Source organism: Pleurodeles waltl, chromosome 7 (genome assembly GCF_031143425.1).
Source record: "Pleurodeles waltl isolate 20211129_DDA chromosome 7, aPleWal1.hap1.20221129, whole genome shotgun sequence".
NCBI lineage: Eukaryota > Metazoa > Chordata > Amphibia > Caudata > Salamandridae > Pleurodeles > Pleurodeles waltl.
This window is the reverse complement of record NC_090446.1, coordinates 1,439,049,186-1,439,071,939: the sequence shown is the minus strand read 5'-3', so window position 1 is coordinate 1,439,071,939 and position 22,754 is coordinate 1,439,049,186. Positions and strand designations below refer to the sequence as shown.

At 41.3% G+C, this 22,754-nt stretch overlaps 1 protein-coding gene across 1 annotated transcript in view; it reads right to left on the bottom strand.

The window, feature by feature from the left end:
- The window catches only part of LOC138247431 (putative methyltransferase DDB_G0268948), a 153,183-nt gene extending 135,936 nt beyond the window's left edge, over positions 1 to 17,247 (bottom strand). The window contains exon 1 of the mRNA XM_069202062.1: positions 17,090 to 17,247. The gene's annotated coding sequence lies outside the window, so the exon portion shown is untranslated. The remainder of the gene's footprint in view (positions 1 to 17,089) is intronic.
- Between the last annotated feature and the right edge of the window lie 5,507 nt (positions 17,248 to 22,754).

The following is a 22,754-nucleotide window of genomic DNA, read 5'->3' as shown; positions in this document are numbered from 1 at the left end:
ATACCAGGGGGCTGCACCCCACAGTTTGAAGAGCACTGCATCACAAATTGTAGGCGTTGGACCAGCCCTTCATTCATGATTGTATGATTTTGTTGTCTACCTCACTTCCCCGCTCCTCATTCGATGGCTTTCCTCCCTAATTTTGTGTCTGTTCCACTGAGAAGTGTTTCAATCTTGCAGTGCTCTAACTGGATGAGTAGTATCATTCTGCAGCATACTTTATGGGGCTCTTTTATTTTCTATGGAGCTTTCCATGGGAGTGTATGTGTTTCCTTCCTCACTCTCTCTGGTTTTTCTCCACCCCATGTGATCTTTGCCTTCCCCGCTCCCCAAGTTATTTGTTCATTTTTTTTTTTTTTTTTAAAAGAGGCCCAGCAGCTGCAAAGTGCTCCCAGGACACACAGATACTTTTGTGTGCTTAATGCTCACTTCTGAGTCACCTTGTTTGAATTTTAGCTTACTGTTCCAACATGGCTGGCTACTATGTTAGAACAGTAAACTAAAAATTGCCTCCATGCATTATGATGCACTAGTCATGACACGAGTCATTACGCAAATGTGTGCATGGCTTACGATGCAAGGAGACCAACTCAAAATGGATTTTCAAACCACTACAATATTGGCAGCCATGTGTGCGCATGTGTCTTCACACAAGCATTCACATCATCTCAGTGAAAAGCATTGGAAACTCCATAGCTCAGCATTTTAGAGATGATAATCTTTGGCGTTGCTAATCCTTCTTTTTTATGTCAGAGTATGGAGGGATCAGGAGTGTTAGGAAAGCAACTTGCAGCTGGAGGTAAATAACTGTGCGGGGAACACCTGGACAGGGGGGTTTATCAACCTGCTAATAGCTAAAAAGAAAACATTTATATATTTTTTTACATTTCCAATATGAATTATACAAAGGATCAGGGATGGACCTTATACACTTTATGATGTCTGACTTCCATTCTTGAACATGTTATGCTTCTATTTTATTGCAGTACTGTCATTCTATAATTATGCATACCAAAATGAAATATTAATTTTGCAATATTTGCCTTAAACAGTTGATATCTGATAGCATGTTGAGGAAAGATACTTCGCTCCTATCATCATCTCCTACATACAGTGTGTGGAGACTGCAATACTTCAATAGTAAACTTTATAGAAAATGAAATGTACTCTGTATATGAAGTTACTCAGGCTTTCCTAAGGGAGCATTCTGCCCACCTTAAAGATGGATTACAAATAAAATTAAAAAGTATTAAAGTAGAGCTAGGTTGACAGCAGGGCATATGTTAAACAGTAGGCCTAATACAGAGAATTGATCCACCCCACACTGAATTTTACTGAATGCTGATCAGTGAGTTTCATATGGCTACTGCTTGTTAATGGTTCATCTAAAATGAAGAGATCTTTTCTTTTGATGTATGCTATCTCACCAGGCCAATACATGATTTTCATCTCCTGAGGTTTGATGTGGCATAACCTACCCCCCTGCTGCAGATAGCTTATCCTGTACGGATGAAAGATTATGAATGATCAAAGACCAAAGTTCTTAAACTCTGAGGAGTCTGTATTAATGGACACAAATTTAGTAAGAGATCAAAAAGCCACATCTGCAGTCGACTTCTATCCTAAGATTATCATGAAAGTGCACTTCACTTGAATGAAGATGCAAGCAATCATTAGGACCGGCACGAACCACAAATGGGGGTGGGTGGGTGGATGTGAAAGCAAACAAAAAGAATGCCCTTATTGTTCATCTATTTCTTTTGCCTTTTAGTGTTTGATCATTATATCTTCATGACTTATTGTACCACCTCATTCTGGGGCATTCTTTTCATTTGATTTTTAAAAATTATCATGTAATGGCAGAAAACAACGTGGACATGTAGATGTTCCTATGATATATACAATGACCAAAGATGGCTACCATAATGAGTTGTGAAATGTTTGATTTTCAAAAAGAAAATGGAAATAGAATTTGTGAATATTTTATGCATATTTATGATGGATGATGCTGCTATATTGCTTAAATATGAATACTAGGATCTACTGTGAACAATAGCATCTAACATTAAGTATATGTTTGCATGAAATTAGTTGAAGTGCTCCGACGATACACACAAATCCAACATGGCTACTTGAATTTAATTGTAAAACCTATGACTTGTCAATGAGTGGAGCGTTCCTGCTGGTCTTGACAAGAGAACATCCTGCATAAGATGCTGGTAAAAAAACATGTGGACCACTGTGGGCAAGGCTGATCGTTCAGCTAAAATACATTGTCTTTACATCGATATATACAATTTCTAATTAAACACATGACATTTTGGACTATGAGCAGGCTGTTAACATCTGTTCACTTAAACAAACAGAGCTTAAAGTGACAGTATAGTTAGGTAGTTAAAACATACATGTGCAACCCCATCAGGTGCAATCTTCCTTTACCTTTTTAAACATGGAGTTCTTGGGTGGAACTTACTTCTTCCACCCCAAACATTTGTGATTTCTAAACAGTGCATTAAATAACTTTTGAAATGAACAATTACACTCCAGGGTGTGCTCTATTTCTATGCCATCAGTCCTCACATGTACACTCAGTATGACCATAATGTTATCACTGACCTCATGAGTGATGACATCAATGATGTCATTTGAGATGTAATCAAGGATGTCATCAATTATATTATTTAACATGGCATTAGTGAGGTCATATCTGAGGTCATAAGCAACACATGACCGGGGCTCAATTATAGTTAGCTCAGTAAACTATAACATATTCATTTTTGTTGTATGTAAACATCAACTTTTATCTCAATTTAACATCTAAAACTACAGGTCACTTTTAACCTTAGTTGTTTTCAGTGCTTTTTATCACACACAAATTTTAGCAAAACCAAACCCACTGGGCGATAATTGGCCAACACTACCACTTTGCACATTCTCTGGTAGAGCGCAGCATAGGGGTTACCAGTAAGGCTTGACCCTCACCCAGACACTGGGCCCAAAACCCTGCGGCCACACAACTCCAAGCTGAGCACAGCCTTCGGCCTCTGATAGTAGGCAGTTGGCTCAGGGTACTGGCCTTTAGCCAGCCCCTGCACACAACCCCACACAGACATCAAAACCTCCACAGTGCACACTCTTTGAGCATGTGCAGCTGGGTTGATTGCAGGACTTTAATGCAGGACTTGGTGTTGGAAAATGGGTTATTGGTAAGGGCAGGTAGGTACCTACAGCTAGCAACAAGCCACTAACCTCCACTTAGGTCCAGTTAGGTCTCAGTAAATTAACCCCAGCTCAACCCTTGGTAGCTTGGCAACGAGCGTCATGGCTTAACTTAGGAGACAGTGTGTAAAGCATTCAAATATCACAAAACAGTAATTAAATAAAACACAGGAAACAGTTTAAAAATCCAAAACCAATTTATAAACATAGTTTATATTTTTATCTTTAAAATGACACCAAAACGAATAAAATCGGATAAAGGGAACCGGAGATCTGAATTTTTAAAGAATTATTATTTTTCTAGCGCCAATCGGGTCATCTGGTTGCACTTCGACCGGGGCAAAGTCAAACTTTCAGGCCGACCGCGATGGAGCCCTGCTCGGCTACAGGTCGCGAGAGGCCTCGGTTAAAAAGTTACCTTCTGACTTAGTCTTTATTTTGAAGATTTTCTTCAGCGGGACGAACCTGCCAGTCCTATCCGACCTCCTGGAGCCCTTCTCCGGATACGCGATGCTGGATTCCTCGGTGGAGATTTTTACCTTCGGACTTAGTTGTTTTTTTCGAGGTGAAAATCCTTCGACCGGGGTAAACCTGGATCTTGATCCGACGTCCATGGAGCCCTTCTCGGATACGATGGCTGGGAGGTCCCGGTCAACTTTTTACCTTCGGACTTAGTCTCTTTTTCGGCGATTTTTCTTTACTGGGACGAACCACCAAATCAGGCCGGGTCGCGGTTGAGGCAAGCCGGCTAGAATTTCCGCGGCGGGTCGGTACCTCTATGGAGCTTTTTTACAAAAATTCTCAAATCTTCTCCAAACTTCTGGGGCTTCACCCAGATGTTCTTTTAAGGTTCTTTTGGGGTCCACAGCTCACCCCAAGGGTCCAGAAGTTCTGAGATGGTCCTTGGGGGGTGCGGACTACCACTCCCAGAATGCACCTGGCGCAAACTCCTTTTTGGCCACTGGACAGTGGTCAGCTGGTCACTTTCTTCAGGAGTTGGTGCAGGGGAATCTGGATAGCAATTTTTCACCTGTAGCAAACAGGGAGTCCCTCCTTGAACCAGTTGAAGCCAGGCAAAGTCCTTCTTGTGGTGAAGCCCAAGTGTGCAGCTGGTGCAGTCCTTCTGAGTGCAGGTTCCAGGTGCAGGCCAGGGGTCCAGCAGGGCAGTCCTTCTTCTCCTTTAGTTCTTTTCTTGTTGAAATCTGGTGGGGATCTGAGGTGTGGGTGCAGGTCTGCCAGTTTTATCCTTGCTCCTGGGTGAAAAGCAGGGGGGTCCTGGTTCTCCAATCAGGTACAGGGTCGTCCCCCTGTGATGACCACTTCCTGGGAAGTGTGGCAAAAATCCATCCCAGAAGGCAACATTCTCTAAAAATCCAACATGGCTGAATCTGATTTTTGGAGGTTACATCTGGCTGAGCCCACCCACTGGTGTGGCTAAAAATCATAAACACATCCCTCTCCTGCCCTCTCCTAATCTAATCAAGGGGGCACCTAGTTGTCTGGGGTTGCAGGATGTGGGGGTGTTGCTGGTTGCTCCAAATGTCCTTCTCTGCCTTTGAAGACCAGTTTGGCAGCCCTCCCCCTTCCTGCCTCACCATCTGCTGAGGGGAGATTCTCTCCCACAAGCACATTCCTTTGTGTGAAGCCAGGCCACTTCACACCTCATCAAGGCAGCTTGGCTAAGCTGCTGCAGGCTGGCCAATCAGAGCACAGCAGCAAAAACAATGCAGGGCTGAAATTGGCAACTTTTTAGGTAAAGTCTAAAACTTTTTACCTGAACAAGTTATATTAAATCCCACAACTGGAAGTTGTGGGATTTATTACAACAATTAATTTGATACCAAATTTTTGGTATGCAACATTTAAGGAGACTTTAAAATTTAAAATAAAGTCTCCCCATTCTAGCCTATGAAGGCCATTTACTACAATGAGGGAAAAACGAATTTGGCTGTTTTTACCTCACCAGGGCTTATAAAACTATTTTTATAAAGTCCCTGCTTATAGTTACATGGCACCCAGCCCTAGGGGCACATAGGGCACACTTTAGGGGTGACTTATATGTAAAAATAAGGTAGTTTAAGACTTTGGAACTACTTTTAATTCCAAAGTCGAATTTGCATATAACTTTAATTTAAAAGCAGCCAGCAAGGCAGGCCTGCCTTTAAAATGACACTGGGCACCTCAGCAGTGCACCTAGGTGTGCACCACCTATGCTGTGGTCCCTAAACCTACATGCCCTACCATATACTAGGGACTTATAGGTAGGTTAACTTAGCCAATTATAATTAGCCTAATTTGCATATCCATTTTACACAGAGCACTGGCCCTGGGACTGCTTAGCAGTACCCAGGGCACCATCAGAGTCAGGAAAAAAACAGCATAAATTGGAAAATGGGGGCAAAAAGTTAGGGGGCCTCTGCAATCAGCCCTGTTTTCTCACACTTGGTCTTTGGCAAAACTCTGTTCCCAGCCTTGCAATACTTAGGCCCATATTTGCAAGAAAATGATGCAGTTTGGCACCACAAGCCAGCTTGCTGCACTGCACCATTAGGAAAGTGCATTTATGCACCATATTTGCAGCAATATGATGCATTCCTGTATTTTCCCCTGTGCTGGGGCACAATTGGCGGCCTATAACCTACGCAGGCACCCTTACCATGGTACAAGGGTCCCTACATTGCAGGGATGGTTGTTTTGTGCACACATACAAAGAGCAAAAAATGAGGAGAAATAAAGGTATTTCTCCTTGTTGTGCCACTTTAATGCCACCCCTGGGGTGGTGTAGGAATCTGACGCATTCCCAGGTTGATGAAACCTAACAAATCTGGAAATGCGTCAGATGCCATGGGTGTTGCGTGAGAACACCCACAGCAACACCCATGGAATGCCCCTTTCACACAGTTATGCGTGAAAGATGGCCTTATTTACAATGCCATGAAAAACCACGCATGGTGGCTTCACGTGGCCTTGGAAGTATGTGTGGGCACACTGCTTTGCAGGAGTGTCCGAAAATTGATGCTCCTGCAGCATTATTGTGCAGCAGGGGTGTTGTCAATATGCCCCTTAGTATCTACTGCATAGAATTTTTGCCCGGTTAGAAATGTTTTCTGCAGAACCAAAAAAACTTGTGTGGAACATAACTGGTCACAAGTTAAAAACTGTCAACTGCACACAGAGTTAGAGCCTAAAAGGCATAATTAAGAGCTGTATGATTAATCATATGATTGCCAAAACATAAAGGACCATTCAGCTTTAAAGAATTAAAGATCTAGTAAAGGTTCCTTAGCTCTACCTAAACTGAAAAGCCCTTAAATAAGAATATTTATTCAAATGACTGTGGCTTACTTGGAATAACATCTACCACAAGGACTGATGCTATATAGCTGAATGATGTACAGTATTGCAGTAAACCTAACACCCAAACTCACCCCATAGAAACATATATACACCCAAACGAAATAACTAATAAGTCCCTAATATGACTCCAATGACCACCAAAAAACTGAATAAATATTAAAAATTGTTCATTGTTGTTCAAGGAACGAATTTAATCAAACACAGTTGAAGAGCAACACAAAAGGACTGATATAAGTTATACAGAGTAATAGGTTGCTATTAATTCAGAAAAAGACAACCAATGATTACATCTGGCAACAAATTACATTTGATTACAAAAATCAAACAATGAATCAATCATTTCGGCAGTCCATTGTAAATAAGTACAGGTCAACGTTTTAGCCCAGAGGTAAGCTTGACCAGAGTCATCATGAGGACAAAGTTTTGCAAAACAAGAAAGGCAGGTTTAACAGAAGTAATGCTAAAGGCTTCAGCAATTTGGTATCCGGCTACATGGTTAATACATGATAGCCATAGTTGCAATGCCCCTGACATTAAGGTAATAACATTCCCAAATACAGCCTATGAAGGCCATTTACTACAATGAGGGAAAAACGAATTTGGCTGTTTTTACCTCACCAGGGCTTATAAAACTATTTTTATAAAGTCCCTGCTTATAGTTACATGGCACCCAGCCCTAGGGGCACATAGGGCACACTTTAGGGGTGACTTATATGTAAAAATAAGGTAGTTTAAGACTTTGGAACTACTTTTAATTCCAAAGTCGAATTTGCATATAACTTTAATTTAAAAGCAGCCAGCAAGGCAGGCCTGCCTTTAAAATGACACTGGGCACCTCAGCAGTGCACCTAGGTGTGCACCACCTATGCTGTGGTCCCTAAACCTACATGCCCTACCATATACTAGGGACTTATAGGTAGGTTAACTTAGCCAATTATAATTAGCCTAATTTGCATATCCATTTTACACAGAGCACTGGCCCTGGGACTGCTTAGCAGTACCCAGGGCACCATCAGAGTCAGGAAAAAAACAGCATAAAGTGGAAAATGGGGGCAAAAAGTTAGGGGGCCTCTGCAATCAGCCCTGTTTTCTCACACTTGGTCTTTGGCAAAACTCTGTTCCCAGCCTTGCAATACTTAGGCCCATATTTGCAAGAAAATGATGCAGTTTGGCACCACAAGCCAGCTTGCTGCACTGCACCATTAGGAAAGTGCATTTATGCACCATATTTGCAGCAATATGATGCATTCCTGTATTTTCCCCTGTGCTGGGGCACAATTGGCGGCCTATAACCTACGCAGGCACCCTTACCATGGTACAAGGGTCCCTACATTGCAGGGATGGTTGTTTTGTGCACACATACAAAGAGCAAAAAATGAGGAGAAATAAAGGTATTTCTCCTTGTTGTGCCACTTTAATGCCACCCCTGGGGTGGTGTAGGAATCTGACGCATTCCCAGGTTGATGAAACCTAACAAATCTGGAAATGCGTCAGATGCCATGGGTGTTGCGTGAGAACACCCACAGCAACACCCATGGAATGCCCCTTTCACACAGTTATGCGTGAAAGATGGCCTTATTTACAATGCCATGAAAAACCACGCATGGTGGCTTCACGTGGCCTTGGAAGTATGTGTGGGCACACTGCTTTGCAGGAGTGTCCGAAAATTGATGCTCCTACAGCATTATTGTGCAGCAGGGGTGTTGTCAATATGCCCATTAGTATCTACTGCATAGAATTTTTGCCCGGTTAGAAATGTTTTCTGCAGAACCAAAAAAACTTGTGTGGAACATAACTGGTCACAAGTTAAAAACTGTCAACTGCACACAGAGTTAGAGCCTAAAAGGCATAATTAAGAGCTGTATGATTAATCATATGATTGCCAAAACATAAAGGACCATTCAGCTTTAAAGAATTAAAGATCTAGTAAAGGTTCCTTAGCTCTACCTAAACTGAAAAGCCCTTAAATAAGAATATTTATTCAAATGACTGTGGCTTACTTGGAATAACATCTACCACAAGGACTGATGCTATATAGCTGAATGATGTACAGTATTGCAGTAAGCCTAACACCCAAACTCACCCCATAGAAACATATATACACCCAAACGAAATAACTAATAAGTCCCTAATATGACTCCAATGACCACCAAAAAACTGAATAAATATTAAAAATTGTTCATTGTTGTTCAAGGAACTAATTTAATCAAACACAGTTGAAGAGCAACACAAAAGGACTGATATAAGTTATACAGAGTAATAGGTTGCTATTAATTCAGAAAAAGACAACCAATGATTACATCTGGCAACAAATTGAATTTGATTACAAAAATCAAACAATGAATCAATCAATTCGGCAGTCCATTGTAAATAAGTACAGGTCAACGTTTTAGCCCAGAGGTAAGCTTGACCAGAGTCATCATGAGGACAAAGTTTTGCAAAACAAGAAAGGCAGGTTTAACAGAAGTAATGCTAAAGGCTTCAGCAATTTGGTATCCGGCTACATGGTTAATACATGATAGCCATAGTTGCAATGCCCCTGACATTAAGGTAATAACATTCCCAAATACAGCCTATGAAGGCCATTTACTACAATGATGGAAAAACGAATTTGGCTGTTTTTACCTCACCATGGCTTATAAAACTATTTGTATAAAGTCCCTGCTTATAGTTACATGGCACCCAGCCCTAGGGGCACATAGGGCACACTTTAGGGGTGACTTATATGTACAAATAAGGTAGTTTAAGACTTTGGAACTACTTTTAATTCCAAAGTCGAATTTGCATATAACTTTAATTTAAAAGCAGCCAGCAAGGCAGGCCTGCCTTTAAAATGACACTGGGCACCTCAGCAGTGCACCTAGGTGTGCACCACCTATGCTGTGGTCCCTAAACCTACATGCCCTACCATATACTAGGGACTTATAGGTAGGTTAACTTAGCCAATTATAATTAGCCTAATTTGCATATCCATTTTACACAGAGCACTGGCCCTGGGACTGCTTAGCAGTACCCAGGGCACCATCAGAGTCAGGAAAAAAACAGCATAAATTGGAAAATGGGGGCAAAAAGTTAGGGGGCCTCTGCAATCAGCCCTGTTTTCTCACACTTGGTCTTTGGCAAAACTCTGTTCCCAGCCTTGCAATACTTAGGCCCATATTTACAAGAAAATGATGCAGTTTGGCACCACAAGCCAGCTTGCTGCACTGCACCATTAGGAAAGTGCATTTATGCACCATATTTGCAGCAATATGATGCATTCCTGTATTTTCCCCTGTGCTGGGGCACAATTGGCGGCCTATAACCTACGCAGGCACCCTTACCATGGTACAAGGGTCCCTACATTGCAGGGATGGTTGTTTTGTGCACACATACAAAGAGCAAAATATGAGGAGAAATAAAGGTATTTCTCCTTGTTGTGCCACTTTAATGCCACCCCTGGGGTGGTGTAGGAATCTGACGCATTCCCAGGTTGATGAAACCTAACAAATCTGGAAATGCGTCAGATGCCATGGGTGTTGCGTGAGAACACCCACAGCAACACCCATGGAATGCCCCTTTCACACAGTTATGCGTGAAAGATGGCCTTATTTACAATGCCATGAAAAACCACGCATGGTGGCTTCACGTGGCCTTGGAAGTATGTGTGGGCACACTGCTTTGCAGGAGTGTCCGAAAATTGATGCTCCTGCAGCATTATTGTGCAGCAGGGGTGTTGTCAATATGCCCCTTAGTATCTACTGCATAGAATTTTTGCCCGGTTAGAAATGTTTTCTGCAGAACAAAAAAAACTTGTGTGGAACATAACTGGTCACAAGTTAAAAACTGTCAACTGCACACAGAGTTAGAGCCTAAAAGGCATAATTAAGAGCTGTATGATTAATCATATGATTGCCAAAACATAAAGGACCATTCAGCTTTAAAGAATTAAAGATCTAGTAAAGGTTCCTTAGCTCTACCTAAACTGAAAAGCCCTTAAATAAGAATATTTATTCAAATGACTGTGGCTTACTTGGAATAACATCTACCACAAGGACTGATGCTATATAGCTGAATGATGTACAGTATTGCAGTAAACCTAACACCCAAACTCACCCCATAGAAACATATATACACCCAAACGAAATAACTAATAAGTCCCTAATATGACTCCAATGACCACCAAAAAACTGAATAAATATTAAAAATTGTTCATTGTTGTTCAAGGAACGAATTTAATCAAACACAGTTGAAGAGCAACACAAAAGGACTGATATAAGTTATACAGAGTAATAGGTTGCTATTAATTCAGAAAAAGACAACCAATGATTACATCTGGCAACAAATTGAATTTGATTACAAAAATCAAACAATGAATCAATCAATTCGGCAGTCCATTGTAAATAAGTACAGGTCAACGTTTTAGCCCAGAGGTAAGCTTCACCAGAGTCATCATGAGGACAAAGTTTTGCAAAACAAGAAAGGCAGGTTTAACAGAAGTAATGCTAAAGGCTTCAGCAATTTGGTATCCGGCTACATGGTTAATACATGATAGCCATAGTTGCAATGCCCCTGACATTAAGGTAATAACATTCCCAAATACAGCCTATGAAGGCCATTTACTACAATGATGGAAAAACGAATTTGGCTGTTTTTACCTCACCAGGGCTTATAAAACTATTTTTATAAAGTCCCTGCTTATAGTTACATGGCAACCAGCCCTAGGGGCACATAGGGCACACTTTAGGGGTGACTTATATGTAAAAATAAGGTAGTTTAAGACTTTGGAACTACTTTTAATAGCAAAGTCGAATTTGCATATAACTTTAATTTAAAAGCAGCCAGCAAGGCAGGCCTGCCTTTAAAATGACACTGGGCACCTCAGCAGTGCACCTAGGTGTGCACCACCTATGCTGTGGTCCCTAAACCTACATGCCCTACCATATACTAGGGACTTATAGGTAGGTTAACTTAGCCAATTATAATTAGCCTAATTTGCAAATCCATTTTACACAGAGCACTGGCCCTGGGACTGCTTAGCAGTACCCAGGGCACCATCAGAGTCAGGAAAAAACCAGCATAAAGTGGAAAATGGGGGCAAAAAGTTAGGGGGCCTCTGCAATCAGCCCTGTTTTCTCACACTTGGTCTTTGGCAAAACTCTGTTCCCAGCCTTGCAATACTTAGGCCCATATTTGCAAGAAAATGATGCAGTTTGGCACCACAAGCCAGCTTGCTGCACTGCACCATTAGGAAAGTGCATTTATGCACCATATTTGCAGCAATATGATGCATTCCTGTATTTTCCCCTGTGCTGGGGCACAATTGGCGGCCTATAACCTACGCAGGCACCCTTACCATGGTACAAGGGTCCCTACATTGCAGGGATGGTTGTTTTGTGCACACATACAAAGAGCAAAAAATGAGGAGAAATAAAGGTATTTCTCCTTGTTGTGCCACTTTAATGCCACCCCTGGGGTGGTGTAGGAATCTGACGCATTCCCAGGTTTATGAAACCTAACAAATCTGGAAATGCGTCAGATGCCATGGGTGTTGCGTGAGAACACCCACAGCAACACCCATGGAATGCCCCTTTCACACAGTTATGCGTGAAAGATGGCCTTATTTACAATGCCATGAAAAACCACGCATGTTGGCTTCACGTGGCCTTGGAAGTATGTGTGGGCACACTGCTTTGCAGGAGTGTCCGAAAATTGATGCTCCTGCAGCATTATTGTGCAGCAGGGGTGTTGTCAATATGCCCCTTAGTATCTACTGCATAGAATTTTTGCCCGGTTAGAAATGTTTTCTGCGGAACCAAAAAAACTTGTGTGGAACATAACTGGTCACAAGTTAAAAACTGTCAACTGCACACAGAGTTAGAGCCTAAAAGGCATAATTAAGAGCTGTATGATTAATCATATGATTGCCAAAACATAAAGGACCATTCAGCTTTAAAGAATTAAAGATCTAGTAAAGGTTCCTTAGCTCTACCTAAACTGAAAAGCCCTTAAATAAGAATATTTATTCAAATGACTGTGGCTTACTTGGAATAACATCTACCACAAGGACTGATGCTATATAGCTGAATGATGTACAGTATTGCAGTAAGCCTAACACCCAAACTCACCCCATAGAAACATATATACACCCAAACGAAATAACTAATAAGTCCCTAATATGACTCCAATGACCACCAAAAAACTGAATAAATATTAAAAATTGTTCATTGTTGTTCAAGGAACGAATTTAATCAAACACAGTTGAAGAGCAACACAAAAGGACTGATATAAGTTATACAGAGTAATAGGTTGCTATTAATTCAGAAAAAGACAACCAATGATTACATCTGGCAACAAATTGAATTTGATTACAAAAATCAAACAATGAATCAATCAATTCGGCAGTCCATTGTAAATAAGTACAGGTCAACGTTTTAGCCCAGAGGTAAGCTTGACCAGAGTCATCATGAGGACAAAGTTTTGCAAAAAAAGAAAGGCAGGTTTAACAGAAGTAATGCTAACGGCTTCAGCAATTTGGTATCCGGCTACATGGTTAATACATGACAGCCATAGTTGCAATGCCCCTGACATTAAGGTAATAACATTCCCAAATACATTGTCCCAATGCCTTATTATTTATCACTAAGATATCAGCTTTAAATATATTGAATTTCAATAATTTTTCTCCAAACATCATGTAATGAGTTACAGGAATACACACATTTTCACCAGTAGCTCACAAGCTTCTCGTTGAAGATGTCTTTTCTAAAAATATATAACCTTCTCTTGGCTCATAATACACAAGTGGCAAAGAAGAATATTAATTCACAGACCACAGTTATTAAATCACAATGTGGAGAATAATTCTTGCCACTAGCTTGGCCAAAGATCTGGGATTTCCCTTTTACAGGGAAAATTACTTCAGCTTTTTCACAAATGAGATTGTGGATTATACACAATGTTTCCTCTAACCCCATGAAAATCCACAGATTGGAGATCTCAGACTTAAATCTGTGCTGGAGCTAGTCCGGATCTAGGAGACATCACACATATGCTTTTCGACTGTAAGTATATACCGGCTGCTGTGGCACCAAATACAGGAAACAATCCAGAAGATTTTCAAAATACATTTCACAATTAATACATCCAGAGCAATACCATGTACATATGCCTCCCAATAATTTGATAATCTCGCTAATGAAAATATTCAACTAACTAATTTAGTGCAGTAGGCACCAAACTGATCCTCTCTGAATGGAAGAGTTCTACTAATGTCTCATTTTATACTGGTGGGTTTGGATCTGTTTTATTAGAAGTGCAGACAATATTTATTTTAGGAAGTCACATTGTTTGCCTTCAACTAGAAAGTTATAGGATGCTCTGGACAGTTACCTCTGGATAAATAAACCACTATAACACCATTTTATTTGTTGACAATCCCAATAAACCTAAGAAGCTTTTTTAATTGGACATCGCTGCAACCATGTTTAATACATTGTAGACATGCTACATTTTCCTATCTCCCTTTTTTCTACTTTTGTTGATCTCTCTTTATTTTTCTGTATAAAATAAACTATTTTTCAAAGTAGCCGATGAATGATGGTACAATCATAAAGTAATATGAATATTACTATTGAGCAGCTGCTTGGTTTCCAGATTGATAATATTACCATGACTATTTATCTCAAATATTTTTTGTCTGTTTACAAAATAATTTACTATATCCTGCCCAGGTATCATATAACAAAGGTATTGTCTATTTTCTGTTACTATTCGCCATAATTCAGAGATCAATGTCAACTACTGGCAAAATGTGCCATGATGTTTTAATTTGGTATTTTGAAATGGATAAAATGTTGGTTTGAAACAGAAATAAATACAAAAAAACAATCCTTATTTACCTCTGCAAAGAAATGTGTCAGACGATGGACTGTCCTGCAGCCTGATAAGCGATTCCAGAATTCCGGTGAGACACAGCTCAGTCGGGACAAGGACTGCACCTAAAATACGGGCACCAATTGTAACCTGTGGTAGAGGGTATCTCAGGGCAGATGAGTAGGAATGGAAAGTAACTAAGGGCCAGGTTCAAGGCTGGGTATCAGGAGTTTTTTTCTGGGAGGCTGGAAGGGTGGGGACTGCTTTTGTTACTGAGGCCGGTTTTACAGCACTGCAGCAGTTTTAAAAGTCCTGCAGAGTTCCTAGTATATCTAACAGTTTTCAGACAACAAAAAAGTGCCAAGATAACTCTGATGATTCATGTACTACAGTTTTGACTCATTTTAGGTAGCACAGAGCGTGAATATGCCTGCTGCAAAGAACATGTACTATGCAGATCACAGAACAATACTTAATGTGCATAGCTCACTGGGATACTGCTTTTGTCACAGAGCTCCTTTTGTTACTGTGTGGTTCATCAATTATAGTCATAATCTAACACATTGAGCTATGAACTGCCATCAAAGAACTGCAGGCAAACTGCATGATACAGGTTAGAATATTGTGCGTTATGAGTAAAGTCAACCCTAAGTACTGTGTTATTTTCTGAATCCTGAGTTTATGCTGCCCCAACCCAAGCACTCTTAAAAATGCCTAACAGTATGGAAGACAGGTGAATCCAACCCCTCCCAGTCCCCTTTGTCACCATTTTTTATACACTAATTTACACATGTATAATGATATGATGTGTGCAATGTAAAGTGCTCCAACACTGCATTGGTAAGCGAGGCGCTATAAAACACATAAAATACAAGTGAGAGAGGGGCTATGGAGAGATAAGAGACACAGAGGGTGACAGTGAGGGAATCACTGAAGAACTCCAATAAAGCTTGCTGTCTCCTGGTGCAGTGTAACCTCTTTGTTTACTATGTTTTAAAAACGAATACACTTGAATATTTAATGTAAAACGTGTTGTAGAATGCATCGTATTTGCCATTTTCTCCCAATTTTTCTTGCGGGGGAAAACCCCCATAAACCCCAGTGAGGAGGCCAGGATCGCTTTCTGTGCACCCTATGGGTGCAGGTCTGACAACATTTCCCAGGGCTTCTTTAGGTTCCCAGTCCAACCCTGTCTACATGAGGGCAGATTTCATGTCAAACAATCATGCAAAATGCTGAAGCTGGCATTTCAAGTAATACTGTGAATTTTTGTTTATTTTTGTGGGCATTTTGTGGACACAGTAAACTAAATGACGCAAATTTCTCACATAAAACACCAGCCTTAGGCCCAGATTTATGAAAAGAGCACTCCCCTAACGTCACCATGAGTGTGCCGTATTTAAAAGACAGCACACCATGGCGGTAGTCAGGTGGACTACCGTCATACTTTTTTACTCTAGTCCGGCGCTTTGCAGGACTAGCGTAAAAAATGATGACGCTAATCATGCAAAGCACCTAGAGGCCCATTGAACACAATGTGAGCCTCTTTTAAATGCCTGCACTTAGCAGGCGTTAAAAAATGCTGATAAAAATGTCTCAAAGGAATCTCATAGATTAGTTTGCGCCATCTTATGGCTCTCCCAAGTGCCGGAATGCCCCCCTTGCATATATATCATGTCTGGCGCAGGCATAATGAGGTGCAAGGGGTTAGAAAGTGGCGCAATACAAGCATTGCGCCACTTTGTAAAAATGGCGCAGCGTTTTTGCCCTTCCAAAGCCACATTAGCTCAAATAAATAATGCTGATGTGGCATTGGAACGGCGCCAAGCCACTACAAATCTGGGACTTAGCTTCCTCGGGCTCTGGCCGCGTGCCGCTCTTCTGTGCACAGTCTGCTCATGGTGAGAAGGAGGCCGACTAGAATCTGCAACGTGCACTCAGGATAGATAGTTCTTACAGGGACCTGCTGATGTTTACCATCAGATAAACTGCATTCATCTTCTAAACATCTTGTGCTATTTTATTATGCTTGAGAGAAGGTACAGGTTCCTCACAACACGCACACTTCCTGGTAGTCCAGCGTTTCGCAGGTAAACGGGGTTATTATCGAGGGGCGTGGAATTTTAGGCACATCGTAAGCCACCTGCTTGAAGTGCTCTGTTTTGTAGGATTCGGCGACTTTTTTTTCAATCAAATTCGTCACATCAATTTTAAATAGTACGAACCAAGCAACAATTTTGAGATTCAATTTTGTAGTTTTAGAAGGTATGTTTACCCAGTTTATACTTCAACGCGATTTCACTGGACCATACCTCACTGAAGGCAGTTCAGTTAAACGTGGGCGCTATAAAACATGTAACACATAAGTAGCTTCACTTTGAGTACAAGCGATATAAAAGCACACGAGACTGACTGCTGAATTTAGTGGGACCCATGGTGGGTTTTAGGTAACAAGATAAAGAGCAAATAAAATGCAGAGAATATAGAGGTTTCTTGATCTCAGAATTGAGCACGCGCCTCCTACTGAGGTGCAGATAGATGGAAGGTATGGCAGAGCCAAATTAATAACGAATGTCACTTGTTTTTAAATTTTAAGATAAAACTCGAATTGGTAAAGAAATCACGAGACACTCCCTTGCTCCGCCGATCACACACTTACCTCCAGCGACACCCTGTAGACCCCGCGCAGCCTGTAGAACACCTGGTGACGCAAGAGGCCGCACACACTTGAACTCCCAGAGGTGCTCTGACGGTCAAAGCGAGAGAAGGCCCTATTTATTGTCCTTATGTCTTCATTCCCAAAGCCATCTCCGAGCATGTGAGTCAGCACCGCTCGAGGTCTGAATATGCAAGAACAGGTGCTCGAGCTCTACCAAATGAACAGAAGACAAACAAACGTGGTAAAATAATTCACTGTGTGCTTCATAGTGAAGGTTTGTCACGTAACGTGGATAATATCCACCTTATATGTATGTCCACTGGAATTATGCGGCAGGTGAGGACTAGATTATTAGGTAGAACTGGCTAAATTAAGTGACAAGAAAAGGCAAATTATGCGGCAGTTTTTTTAATGAAAGAATTATTTTATAATGTCGTAATGTTTACACATACTAACACCGTCTGGGAGAAATTTTCGCCTTATTGGTACCAAAATAGAGCAATAAGCAACAGAAAGGTGACCAGTCAACTTTTACGAAGGGACTTTCACTTTTCAGCAACAGGTGCTTATTTTCTTAAAACTGATGATTCATTTGAGCTAGAAACTTTTTTTGTTAAAATCTGCAGATGATAAATTATATGGCATGTAAACCTTCGATTCAGCCCTAGCCTAAGAATAGTTGTGAGATCTGCCAGGAAACTGACCACATTCTAATGAGTTTCCTATAATTTTGCTTTAAACCACTGCCATTCACGAATAACAAAAAGTTCTCAGAGAACATGCCACACCGGAGGGTCAGGTAACTTTTAATGTGGTGGACAGTGCTGGGGCTCTTCCACACCGGAAGTCTGGTCACCTGCTTCCGCAGCTGAACCTAACTCCAAAGTCTGATCCATGTTGCTGGCCTGGTTGACAAATAGTAGTGACAAGGGAACTTCAGGCAGGCTTTGGTGGGTTCAGCGGTGGCAGTTCAAGCTTGCCTCATAAACACCCAAATGGCAGATCTTATTCAGTCGCAGAGCAGGATTAACATGTACACACGCTCACACTTCATCACTTCTGGCTGCATACTCCACCGTGAACTGACCTCTTTGCTCTGTAATTTAGAAGGTAACTTTTACAGCTGGACTAACCTGGTCCCTGTATCCAGCCAGTGCTCAATCGTGCTCGGCCTTAACTGGTGACTTTCACCCGGTCTCACGTGAACAAATAACTGCGAGGGATGCTCTCTGTTTTTAGGCGCTATACTTACCCTACATCCTTGAAGTTGCATATCTCTGGTTCTACAGATTAGATTTTTACTGTGTTGGTGTCAAATAAATTATTACATTTGACTCTATTTTTCTTAATTGGTGTGAGAGTTTCCTTGTGTAGTGTTTTCACATGAGGGTTTGAGTAGGTTTGTGAGTGGTTATGTGGATGAAGTCATCAGTGGTGTCATTTGAGATGTCATTAGTTATATCATCAGTGATGTAACAGACCATGTCATGAGTGATGTAATATGTTAGGTCATGATCAGTGGATGCTAATTATAGTTAGTTTAGGTAACTATAATTGCTGAGTTTCTTTGGTTTTGTAGGAGTGAAATCTGAGCCTAACTATAACGTCCATGTAACCTTTATTTTTTCAGTGAATTTCGATGTTCGTTTTTTAATACTATTTCCTAACTAGAACGTCACTGTAACCTTTGTTTTTATCAGTTAATTTCTATGTTTTTTTTAACATTAAGTAATTTTAATTACTTTACGTTAATCCAACCACCGCCACGTGTGGCCTTTGGTTGTGCACAGCTGGGGTTGGAAGCAGGGCCTGGCATGTGTACCAAACCCCAAACCCTGCACCAAGCACAGCCTTTGGCTGTGCATCGCAAGGGGTTGGCCACAGGGCCTGGAATGCAGCCAGCCCTGCAGCCAACCCCTATAAGCACCAAACCCCGCACCATGCACAGCCTTCAGCCGTGCATGGAGGGGATGGCCGCAGGGCCTGGCCTGAGGCCAGGCCCTGCAGCTACCCTCCTTAACCACCCAGCCTCACACCACAAATTAAGTACTTCTGTGTTTAGTAGAGATGTGAATATATTCCTGAGCATCAAGAACGTGTCTCCAAAAGTGGTGGGAAATGCCCTTGAGGGACCTTTTAGTTAGCTGTCCATCACCCTGGGAAAAGAGCTGGAAGATATTGCATACCATTAATGTATATGAAGCAGGGTTTCTAGATCACTTTGCACGCTCGTAGGACCACTATATAAGATATTGTGCTTGAAGGAGCAATGATGTAAGCACCTCCATCAAGAATTTCATTTCACTTTTCAAGGTGGAACAGCAGGGAAAACACACTTGCTTTGTCTTGGCCATGCGCAAGAAGTGTACCTTACAGAAGTATGTGTTTCTTTGGGGAATTCGGCCCTCACCCCCCAGGGCCCAGCTTCTAGTGCCTGGGTGCCCTGTCTCATCCCACCTCAGTTTTGACAGCTCTCACTTGCTGCAAGCACAGTTAATGTTTGCTCTTGCTTGGTGGGAGCACAGCTCCTGCCAAGTCAAAGCAAACAGCTATCTCCCGAGGGTGGGCACTTCAGTAAATAGCAGGAGCCAGTCCTGGGGGGTGGCAGCCCCAAGGGCCATTAATGGCTGCAGGAGGGGGGGCACAGGCTGGTCCGGGGAGGCGGTGGTTTCCGGGGCTGAATATGGCCCAGTTGGGGAGCTGTGTGGCCCTTCTAACTCTTTAAATAATTCAACTGGCCCTGTGGAGGTAGTGGTACCAGGGTTCCGGGGAGTCTGCGTGGCCCCCCGCTTCAACGTTTAGCCCCGGAGAGGTGGCGGTCACTGGGGCTCATAAGAGCCTCAGGAGGGGGGCCCAGTGTGCTCCTATTTTTTTTTTTTATATACAGCATGGCCTCTTTTAACACAAGCATATGAGACAGTGCTTTTAAAAAAACAAATTTCCACAAATTCATGAATGTGCCGTGACCCCAGCACCAAGGCTAGGGGGTAAGAGTATTTATACCCTGCCCCCTTTTCTTTATTTTTTATCTTTTTTGGGGGGGATTTGGCTGCATTTGAATCCCAATATGGCTGCCTACACTTTCTGGTTGCAAATCAGATCTCTGCATGAGATTAGGAGAATTGGCAAATTATTTGAGCACTTAGATACACAAACTTGTTTTTCCTTCATCTTCTCAAAAAACGACTTAACCGATTTAAACCAATAACAAATGCGCTTTCTGGACCAAGGGCCATCTTTCTACCAAATTTGGTGTAATTCCATCCAGCGGTTTGGGCTGAAGTTGGGCTGAAGTTGTGTCTAAAAATTCCAATGGGAATTAACATGGGAAAATAATTTCTTTTGACCCCCCCTTTTCTCAGCCCCCGCTTGATGGATCACACTGAAAGTTTCCATGCACAACTAGAATCAGCTGTGCCCGTTTTTGGAAACTTTCAGGCATATTTCTCAAATGTCGCCAAAGATACAGGCAAATAAAAAATACATTTTTCCTCTGGAAACTAGGTCCTGACAATAAATACCTACTGGTGACCATCATAAATAATTATCAAAATAAAACCCTTTCAGGTTTAGAGTGACACATACATTATGCAAAACAGAAGAGAGAACTCTGGGTAGTTCCCAAATTTAGGTGGAGAGCAGCTCCAGTAAGGAGCACCCGCAACATCAGTGACACTCTAGATTTGCTCACCTCAAATGTCTGTTTTTCTAGCAAATTTTTAAGCATAGAATTGGCACAGTGCCATTCAGGCTGAGCTAGAAAGTGACAAAGTGGTCGAGGTGTCATCAAGGATGTCATTTTAGATGTCATCAGTGATGTCATTAAAGTATGTCATAGAACATGTCATGAGTGATGCCATATGTGAGGTCATGAATAGTGCATGGCCGGGGAAATTTACTGTCAAGATTAATGATGTAGTTTGATTCAAGTTGTTTTAGGGCTCACTCCCTGTTGCCACCCCTATGCTGCTTACTCACTGCATCAATCATAAAATTCTGCAAGTGTGTTGCATCATTGCTATGCTACTCATCAAAGCGCCTGGCCACTGAGTTAAAGTGATTGGTATTCTTAATGGTGCTTATGTGCTGCAGCATTCTTTTATGTACCTGGAGGGTCATACTCTCCACATATCCAAAATTACATTTGTAGGTTAACACATATACTACGTAGTTTGTTTTGCAATGATATACCCCCCAAATTTTGAAGGGTCTATCATGCAAAGGAATCACATTCTTGGTGGTGTTTGTTCCAAATTGGCAAGCTTTACATTTGATGCTCTTTAGGAGCCCTTTAGTTTGTTGGTGCCACATGTACTGCATTGTCATTTCAAGGTTACATTTTACTAAAGCATCTCACATGGAGTAAACTCTTCTGTCAGTAATAGAAGAGTTCTTCGGTATTAATGTGCCTATGACGTGATATCCTTTCACTAAATGCTAATGCATGCAAATGATACTTCTCAGGGTCTCATCTTGATTGTTATTTGTTGTAATTAGTCTGAAGGCTGAATCAGTTTTCTTCACAGATTTGGTAGTACTCTTGCAGAATAACAAGGATTATCTGGCTCTCTGACCAGCTTTCATGGCTGATTTTCTCTCTTGAATATCCCCACTCTCTAAATCTGACTATTGTCTCTCAGTGACAAACTTTCATGCCTTCCATATTGCAACACTTTCTTCTTATCTGCAACATTTCTCCATAAGGGACACTAACATTTGAATGTTTGGGGTGGAAATAGGTAGCATGCAATGTTGTGTTGCCACCGATTGCTTTCCTGAATAATCTTGTTTCACTTATGCCATCCTTGATGAATACTTCCAAATCTAAGAAATTTACTTTAGATATGCTTATTGAACTTATTGAACTTGTAAAATGCAAGTTTAAATTGTTATTATTGATCTCTTCTACAAAGGCACACTATCTAGTGAGCTTTTCCAAATGATAGTCAGATCATGGATAAACTTTTCCCATAATACCATATGAGCACTCCATGCAAACATCTGTTTATCGAGCATCATCAGTTCCTCCCACCAGCCCATGTACAAACATGCATAGCTGGGAGCAAAACAGGTGCCCATTGACGTGCCTCTTCTCAAAATAAATATTCGCTTATTGAATATAAAGAAGTTATTTTACAAGCACCACTTAATCATTGATAACAGCATTAGGGTATGCTTATACAATTCCATGTTCCTCCCCTCAGGAAATGTTTGACTGCATGTAAACCGTTATCATGACAAATATGCATTTACAAGGGAGTGACATCAAGAGTCATCAACAAATAGTCCTCTATCTATTTATACAGCAATATGCAGGAAAACTAAGCTTGGGTGATATCATTTGAGATGTCATCAGTGAAAAGAATATCATGCATCTGAAAAGTCTCTTGTATCTTTGATATGGGAAGGCAAGTTACTGACATGATCTTGAAGAAAAAAAATCTATATATTTAGAAGTGTTTTCAAATATGCTGTCTCAAGCTGATATTATAGGTCTCCCTGGTGGCTTGAGGGGATTTGTATGGACCTTCGGCATCAAGTAAAATAATGTAATTTTTGGATAGTTCTTAGAGATATTTGTCTCGGTTCAACAAACCTGCATTCCTTGATTCAGTCAATTTAGGGTGATAGGAAGCAAGAAACAAACAATACAAATAATCTAGAA